Here is an 8,878-nt window from a genome sequence, read left to right on the forward strand (position 1 = left end):
TCTTTCCTTATCTGCTTCCCCTCTGGCTAAATAAACCTGTCGCCTAGCCTCCCTTCTGGCACATTGGTACAATTCCCTGCTACCACCGTTCTTCCAGTCCTTCCAAGCTTGTTTCTTTTGTCTAATAGCCCTGTCTACCTCCTTGTTCCACCACCACGTTACTCTGGGTTGGGAGGGGACCTTACACCACCCACAAATCTGGTCGGTGGCTTTCAACAGGTTGTCCCGCAGAAATCTCCAATTGTCTTCCACGTTGTATGATGCTATATCCCCTTCTATTTCGTTAAATGCTTCAAGTAACTTGTCTCTAAGTCTCTGTCCGTTTGCAGGGTCTTTTGCAGGGTCTTTAAGCTTCCAGACTCTGTCCGTTTGCAGGGTCTTTAAAGAATAAGTCCCAGGCTTCCAAAGAATAAGTCCTGGGTCAATTTGCTCGACTAAAAAAAGGGTGGTGCTCCAGCATGGCCGCAGTCAAATGACTGAAACAAGTAAAAGAATAAAAGAATCAAAATTAAAAACTACAAAGGTATTAAGTGCAAGTGTGACTGTGTGGTAAGAAGCTTGCTTTCCAGCCATATGGTCCTGAGTTCAGTTCTACTGCACATCATCTTGGCCAAATGTCTTTTACTATAGCCTTGGGCCAACCAAAGCTCTATGAATGGATTTGGTAGACGGAAATTGAAAGAAGCCCATCGTATATATTTGTGTGTGTGTGTGTGTGTGTTTGTATCTACATTTGTTCCCCACCACCATTTGACAACTGGTGTTGGTGTGTTTACATCTCCATAACTTAACAGTTTGGCTAAAGAGACTGATAGAATAAGTACCATGCTTAAAAAAAAATAAGCATAGTTACAGTCTAATGTGGCTGTGTGGTAAGTAGCTTGCTTACCAACCACATGGTTCTGGGTTCAGTCCCACTGTGAGGCACCTTCGGCAAGTGTCTTCTACTATAGCCTCGGGCCGACCAAAGCCTTGTGAGTGGATTTGGTAGACAGAAACTGAAAGAAGCCCATCGTATATATGTATATATGTATGTATATATGTATGTGTGTGTATATGTTTGTGTGTCTGTGTTTGTCCCCGCAACATCGCTTGACAACTGATGGTGGTGTGTTTACGTCCCCGTAACTTAACAGTTTGGCAAAAGAGATTGATAGAATAAGTACTAGGCTTACAAAGAATAAGTCCTGTGGTTGATTTGCTCGACTAAAGGCGGTGTTCCAGCATGGCTGCAGTCAAATGACTGAATAAAAGAATAAAAGAGTAAAGAGTAAAAGATAGAAAAAAAGACTTGTGCAATGCTCTGACAATTCTGTTAATCTACAGGTGTTGGATTTGGCAGAGAATTGCTGAAGTATTGGACAATTAACATAACTAAATACCACAAGGGATTTTTGTTTTGAGGAAATTTTAGGAAGAATAACAAGAGTGTTTATTTAATCTGGAAGTTATTTCTGAATGTAACATTGTTGTTGTATAATGTTTAACTACTGAGTTGAGTGTTGGGTTGTGCTGGAGAGATTTTGGTTAAAGACTGACTTGAAATCTATCTGTGAGGGTGGTTGTCATGGTGGTGATTATGGTTGTGGTGGTGGTTATAGTGCTGCTACTGTTGCTGCTGCTGCTGCTGGCAGCCTTATGTGGTGTTGATGATAATGTTGATTGTGAAGGTGATAATGGTGATGGTAGTGGTGGTGATGGGCATGGCAGTATGGTGGTGGTGGTGGTGGCGAGGATGATGATGATGATGATGATCATCATCACCACCCTCACACCACCACCAGCTCTACTACTACTACTACTCCTACTCCTACCACCACCACCACCACTACTACTACCACTACTACTACTACTACTCCTACCACCACCACCACCACCACCACCACCACCACCACCACTACTACTACTCTAATCACATTATTTTAAAAGAGTCTTCTGTATATGTGCTGCTGGAAAAAGAATTAAAGCCATTTAGGTAGAATTATTGGGTCAACAGAAACCAATGGGTTGATGATGGCACTAGAATGTGAAAGACACGGTTAAAATGGATTTCTAATATGATCCATGTGTAATTCCAATTTGATTTTGAAATTTCATTTTTGGCATTTGCTGTTTCAGTTCCCTAATCTTTTTAACTCGTTTCCCTTTCAGAATCTGCATTGAATAACTTTTATGTGTGTAACCCCATATCCTGGTTAGTCCTCTGGAAGGCTACTGAAAATATTTACTTGTTTTAAGAATTTATATTTAATAACTTTTGTGTGAGTAATCCTATATCTTAGCACTAAAGTAAAGGTCTTGAAAATATTTATTGGTTAAAACAATTTATAATTTAGAACTTGTGTATGTGTAACCCCAATATCTTAGGTAGCTCACTGTAAGAGTCTTGAAATGACACGGTTAAGATGGATGTCTAATAGGATCCATGTGTAATTTCAATTTGGTTTGGAAATTTCATTTTTGGTATTTGCTATTTTAGTTCCCTAATCATTTTAACTTGTTTCTTGTTCAAAATCTGTATTGAATAACTGCTTAGCCTTCTGGAAGAGAACTGGTTTTCAAAAAACGAAAAAAAAAAGGATCAAAGGTCCTTCCTGATCCCTAGGCTCATAAGACCAGATCCCCAGATTCCCAGATTGAAGGAGCATGGCCACACAGTTAGGGTATTTGGCTCATAAGCGTAAGGTCGTGAGTTCGATTCCTGGTGGTGCACTGTGTCCTTGAGCAAGACACTTTATTTAATGTTGTTCCAGTCCACACTGCTGACAAAATTGAATTGTATTTGTAATTAAAAATGACCAGCCTTATTACATTGTGCCATGTTGAATCTCCCCGAGAGCAACATTAAGGGTACGCATGTCTGTGGAGTGCTCAGCCACTTGCATGTTAATTCTTCAAGCAGGCTGTTTTATTGATCAGATCAAGTGGAACCCACATTGCCATAACCAACAGAGTGCGTGAAATGAAGTGTTATGCTCAAGAACAATGTATTTCCCAGTCCAAGAATGGAAACCACAATCTTATGATCATGAATGCAACACCTAACCATTACACCAAATACTTTCTCATTTCCTGGTTTTAAGAATTTATGTTTACTAATTTGTGTATGTGTAACCTCAATATTATAGCCAGCCTACTGTAAAAGTTTCACAAATATTTACAAGCTTTAAAGAAGTGATTGAAATTCTAAACTTCCTTCATTTCTTAGAACAATTTTAAGAAGAAAGATTTAGAACACTTGATATTTTTTCTTGCCAGAGGTGAAGGAAATTGACTGTGTGCCTTATCAATTTGATTGATGATTCAGGAAGTAAGATAATCTTCTACTTTAGGGGGCAAGGAGAAACTAAGTTGTTTTTTTCAGAGGCAAGATATGAAGGAAGTCTGGGATGGCTGTATGTATGCCAGAGATCTGCCATATGCTCACCAGCTGCTGTAGATATTTTGTTGGAGTTGATTTTGTTTAGCTCCAGATCAATCCTAATTGAACAAACCTATTACTAAAGTCATTCCAGTCATGACCATCCTGTCATTTTGTGCATCTAAGACTTAATTATTCAAAATATCCTTCATTTTCAAGACAGTAGGATGTAATTGAAGGGAAATTTGGCTGCTAATTCTTGCAGGTTAAGTTATTGCACTCTGTCACTTATGATAATGAGGATTCCAGTTGATCCGCTCAATGGAACAGCCTGCTCATGAAATTAACATGCAAGTGGCTGAGCATTCCATAGACATGCATACCCTTCATGTAATTCTCAGCGAGGTTCAACATGACACAGAATACAACAAGGCTGACCCTTTGAAATACAAGCACAACTCATTTTTACCAGCTGAGTGGACTGGGAGCAACATGAAATAACGTATTTGCTCAAGGATACAAAATGCACTGCCAGGAATTGAACTCATGATCTTTAGATCATGAGCCAAATATCCTAGCTACTAAACCATGTGCCTTCACTAAGTTCAGTAATCACACAAACATTCCCCTATTGATTTGTGGGTATTTTCTCAAATCTCTTGATGGATCACATAACTCTATCCATTAGTCAGTTTTGTTTATCTTGAACAGACACGAAAGACCAAGGAGACTTGTTGTTGCAGGGTAGTTGCACCAGTATAGGTTCAATGATGCTATTCGGGTGGCAACAACTCAGTCCCTTTCCTAGGGTTGTTTCATAAGTGCATTAAGATAGGTTCAATGATGCTATTCGGGTGGCAACAACTCAGTCCCTTTCCTAGGGTTGTTTCATAAGTGCATTAAGATTTCTTTTTGTATTTTACTTCTGTCCATCATTGGACTGGTGGTGGTCCTTGCACTAATTAACTAATTAACTCTCCCAAAAATTACTGACCTGACCTTGCACCAAAGTTTGAAACTATTATTATACACAAATATATTCAAAATCGTGTGGTCATCTTAGCTGTTATATTGTTATAGTTCCAACAATTCAACTGTTGTACCCTCCAGCCTTCTTCAGATCTCTGTCATATTCGGTAATGTTCTTGGAATTTTAAATCAAGCCCTTTATTAAATCCACAAGGTTAGATTGTCCTCGTTCTATTGTCCATACTAGGGATAAACTCCTATTAGTTATTCTTCTATTTGCAATATCCTCTGAACCAAAGCATATATTGTTTGATTCACCTGAGTACTGAACTCACGCTCACCAGCTAAACTTAACACGTGAAGGTTTTACAAGTTTACATCAGAGTGTCCCTCTCTTAGAAGGATGATGTGATAACAGCCAGGGTCCCTTACTCCCAGTAGTTTCACCGTGCATCCTGATACCAACAAACATACATGCATGCATGCATGCATACATACATACATACAAACATACAGAAATATTCAGTTTCATGAAAATGAGCAAAAGGAACTGACATGGCTTCTCCAAATCCAATCTATTTGTGGCACTGAAGATTTGTAAGACATTCCAAAAATTCTCCATCTGAAAGACTTACACTTGGGTGTATCCATTAACAGTTCAACCAACACACCAACTCAACCATGTATTTACAAATGCCAGGAATTCTCTTAACTCAAAAAGTTTTGTCTCTTTGTTAGCAGTCAGCTTGAACTCTCTCAAGAAAAACTTAAGTAAAGCTCAAAGAAAAATCATACATACATATACATAGATACACACATGCACATCACACATATACACACATGCATACATACATACGTACATACATACAGACAGACTGATAGACATGTGAGATTCTTATGTGAATAGATGCACACACTTGGGTGTATGCATCAGCAGTTCAACCAACACACCAATTCAACCACATATTTACAAACACCGGGGACTCTCTTAACTTGAAAAGTCTTGTCGCTTTGTTACACACACACACACACACACACACATGCACACACACATACATACACACATACATACATTATACATACATGCATATACAAGAGCAGGTATGGCTGTGTGGTTAGAAAGTTCAATATATATATATCTATATGTAGACTTATATAAATGTCATTGTTTCTAAAATGCCAAACCTCTATATCTTGGATTTTCTCTCTTCCACAAACTAGTCCAACCTTTTTTGCTTTCTCAAAAATCCTGTACTTGTATTTTCTAATCTGTCAAGATTTGGCCTCTTACACATAACTAGTTTATTATTTATCTAGAAGGTTATTACCATTATTAGATTCTACATCCTTTTCATAGGAACAGGCATAGGAACAATGCAGTAAAGAACTCCAATTTAAAACTATAAATAGTAAAAGAAGTATAGTAAACTGAAACAATGTAAGGAATTAATGGCACTCATTTTTATCAGTATTGCAAAGATGGGAATCAAAGATTACTTTGGTGAGATTTGAAACCAGAATGTAGAGGAAAGTGACTCAATCCTGCTGGACATTACATAGTTAGTTCATCATCTGTGCCAAAAATATTATATCAAATCAACAAGGGAGCCTCTACATGGTAACTCAACCTGCTAGAAACAGCAACCAAATTTCCCTGAATTCACACTCAACTGTTTTAGAAAAGGATACATTGGATAATGTAGTCCTTGGTTACCTGCATGTATAAAAAAACACTGGGTAGCTACAGATGGAATGCCTTGATCATATGCCAGCATTTAAACTGGCCATATCTGGCACAAATATTCTTCATGTTTTGTGTTCAAGCTGTCAAGATCTGGCCTCTTACACATACCCTATTTTGTCATTCTAAAAATATACAATCACATCATAGAAATCTAAAAGCTATGAAATAATGTATGATTAAGTTTGAAAAATGTGAATAAATATTAAATTTGACAGAGTAATCTGAATGCTAAATGGTTAAGACTGACAAGGGGCTAGACTACAGCCCCTATTCTAATAGTTTCAAAAAGAGATACAAGGTTTTAAATTTGGAAGCAGGTGGATATTACAGGTGAGTTATATCACCATTACTCACGGGTACTTGTAAAGTGGGACTTTATTTTATCATCACCACCCTGAAGAATAAATGGCAAAACTGATATTAGCAGGATTTGAACTCAGAACAGAAAGGATGCAATTGGATTTGTCAAGGCACTCCACCTTAATCTCTATCAATTCTAGGAATTCAGTTGCCTGTCCCTAATTATTGAATTAATAATTATTGAATTAATTCTGGCTGAACACAAGTTTGTAGGACAAGAGTGGTGAAGATGTGTCATTAACCACGTGTATTCATCTTACTGGTTTCAAATTTTGGCATGAGGCCAGCAATTTTAGAGGAGTGAATAAGTCAATTATATTGAACCCAGTGTTCAACTGGCACTTATTGACCCCGAAAGGATGAAAGGCAAAGTTGACCCTGGTGACATCTGAACTCAGAACATTATGTAAGAAAAAATGGCATTAAGCGTTTTGCCTGGTATGCTAACAGTTCTGTTAGTTTGCTGCTTTAAGCGTGTATTTATTATATCAGGACTATAAAGATAGATGGAAGATGAAAAAATCAACCCTAGTACTCTTTTGTTCTTTCATTCTTTTACTTGTTCCAGTTATTTGACTGCAGCCATGCTGGAGCACCGCCTTAGAGGGTTTTAGTCAAACAAATCAACCTCAGGACTTATTTTTTAAAGCCTAGTACTTATTCTATCAGTCTCTTTTGCCAAACCACTAAATTACAGCAACATAAACACACCAACACCAGTTGTCAAGCAGTGATGGGGGGCAAACACACACACACACACTCACACACATACAACAGGCTTCTTTCAGTTTCTTTCTACCAAATCCACTCACAAAGCTTTGATTAGCCCAAGGTGCCATGCAGTGGGATTGAACCCAGAACCATGTGGCTGGGAAGCAAGCTTCTTACCGCACAGCCACGAATTTAGGATAATGAAACTAAAAACAAAGTATTCATTTCTCCACACTATTATTTCTACCAACTCACCACACGTTACACCTCTCTCTTTTAACATTGGTTGCTTTGCGATGAGGCACTAAGTTCCTCTATCTCAGAAGAAAGAACCCTAACAGATCTTATCATTGTTCTTTCAGCATCCTATCAGTGTTGTATCAATGTAATTATCCATGTTCTACCATTGTCTAACCAACGTCCTATTAGAGTTTTATCAGTGTCCTCTTATGTCTTATCAATATCCTGTCAGAGTTCTAGCAGTGATCTGTCAGTAGAGAGTGTCTAATGTGTGGTGAGTTGGTAGAAATAAGTGCTGCATCAATATCTTATTAGTATCCCATTACTATTATCAGTATTCTGCCAGTGTTCTATCAGTGATCTCTTGGAACAATAACCTGTCAATATCATTGTCCTATCACTGTGTTATCAGTGTCCTATCTATGCTATTGGGTTTTCTATCAGTATTCTATTAGTATTTTCAGTATCCTGCCAATGTCCTGTTAGTGCCCTATCAATTTCTTATCAGTGTCCTACAGCTGTCCTATCTTTGTCCTATTTGTATGCTGTCAGTGTACTTTCAGTGTCCTGGCAATGTCCTCACGGTGTCTTAACTGTGTCCTATCTCACATCTGCTCTATACCATGGGAAAACTAAAACCTACAAACCAACAAATGATTACATTGTTACTCAACCTTCTGGAGATAACAGATAAATCTCCCTTTAATCACTAAAGAGTAAAGTGGACAAGTTGAGATCGTTGTACCTGGAATGCTTTTTGATCATATTTCTGCTATGTACACTTGATCAGTGCTGGCTTATTGCCTAAACAACAACAACAGCAACAGCAACAGCAACAACAACAACAACACTTCTGACAGGGGGCTAAACGACAGTTTTACCATTATAATAATTTCAAGCAGATACAATGCCTTGCTTATTTGATTATTGTCAGTTACTGACTTCACTTCATTTCACATTGCTCTGGGGTCATTTGGAAATCTGATGTGTGGCACATGGTGTACCTGTACAGGTAATGTCAATTTGATTGAAGGAGTGAGCAAATGAACAGCACAAGATCATTTATGCAGGTTGTCCAGCAAGATATTTTAAAACCCTCATCTATGATCTACGGCAGGAAAATCCACTACAGCATGGAAAGTAGAATGGTAAAGTAATGGCAATTTTTGCAGGATGGTTTGTAGTAAGAATGGAACATGTAGAGAGGAGCTCTGAGGCACACATGTTTTCTATTTCACATATGTATACACATGCTAACAGAAACACATGTACACGTAAGAACATTGATATGGAAAATACTGATAATGGCAGTGGTGTTGGTGTTGGTGACAGTGGTGGTAGTGGTAGCAGCGGCAGTGGTGATGGTCATGGGGATGATGGTGGTGACGATAATGACCATGATGATGATGATAACGATGACAACAACAATGATTATGGTGGTGATGATGAGGATGAGGATGTTGACAACTTATTATCTCAACATTTAGAGTTGT

The sequence above is a fragment of the Octopus bimaculoides genome, chromosome 19 (assembly GCF_001194135.2).
Source record: "Octopus bimaculoides isolate UCB-OBI-ISO-001 chromosome 19, ASM119413v2, whole genome shotgun sequence".
Taxonomy (NCBI): domain Eukaryota; kingdom Metazoa; phylum Mollusca; class Cephalopoda; order Octopoda; family Octopodidae; genus Octopus; species Octopus bimaculoides.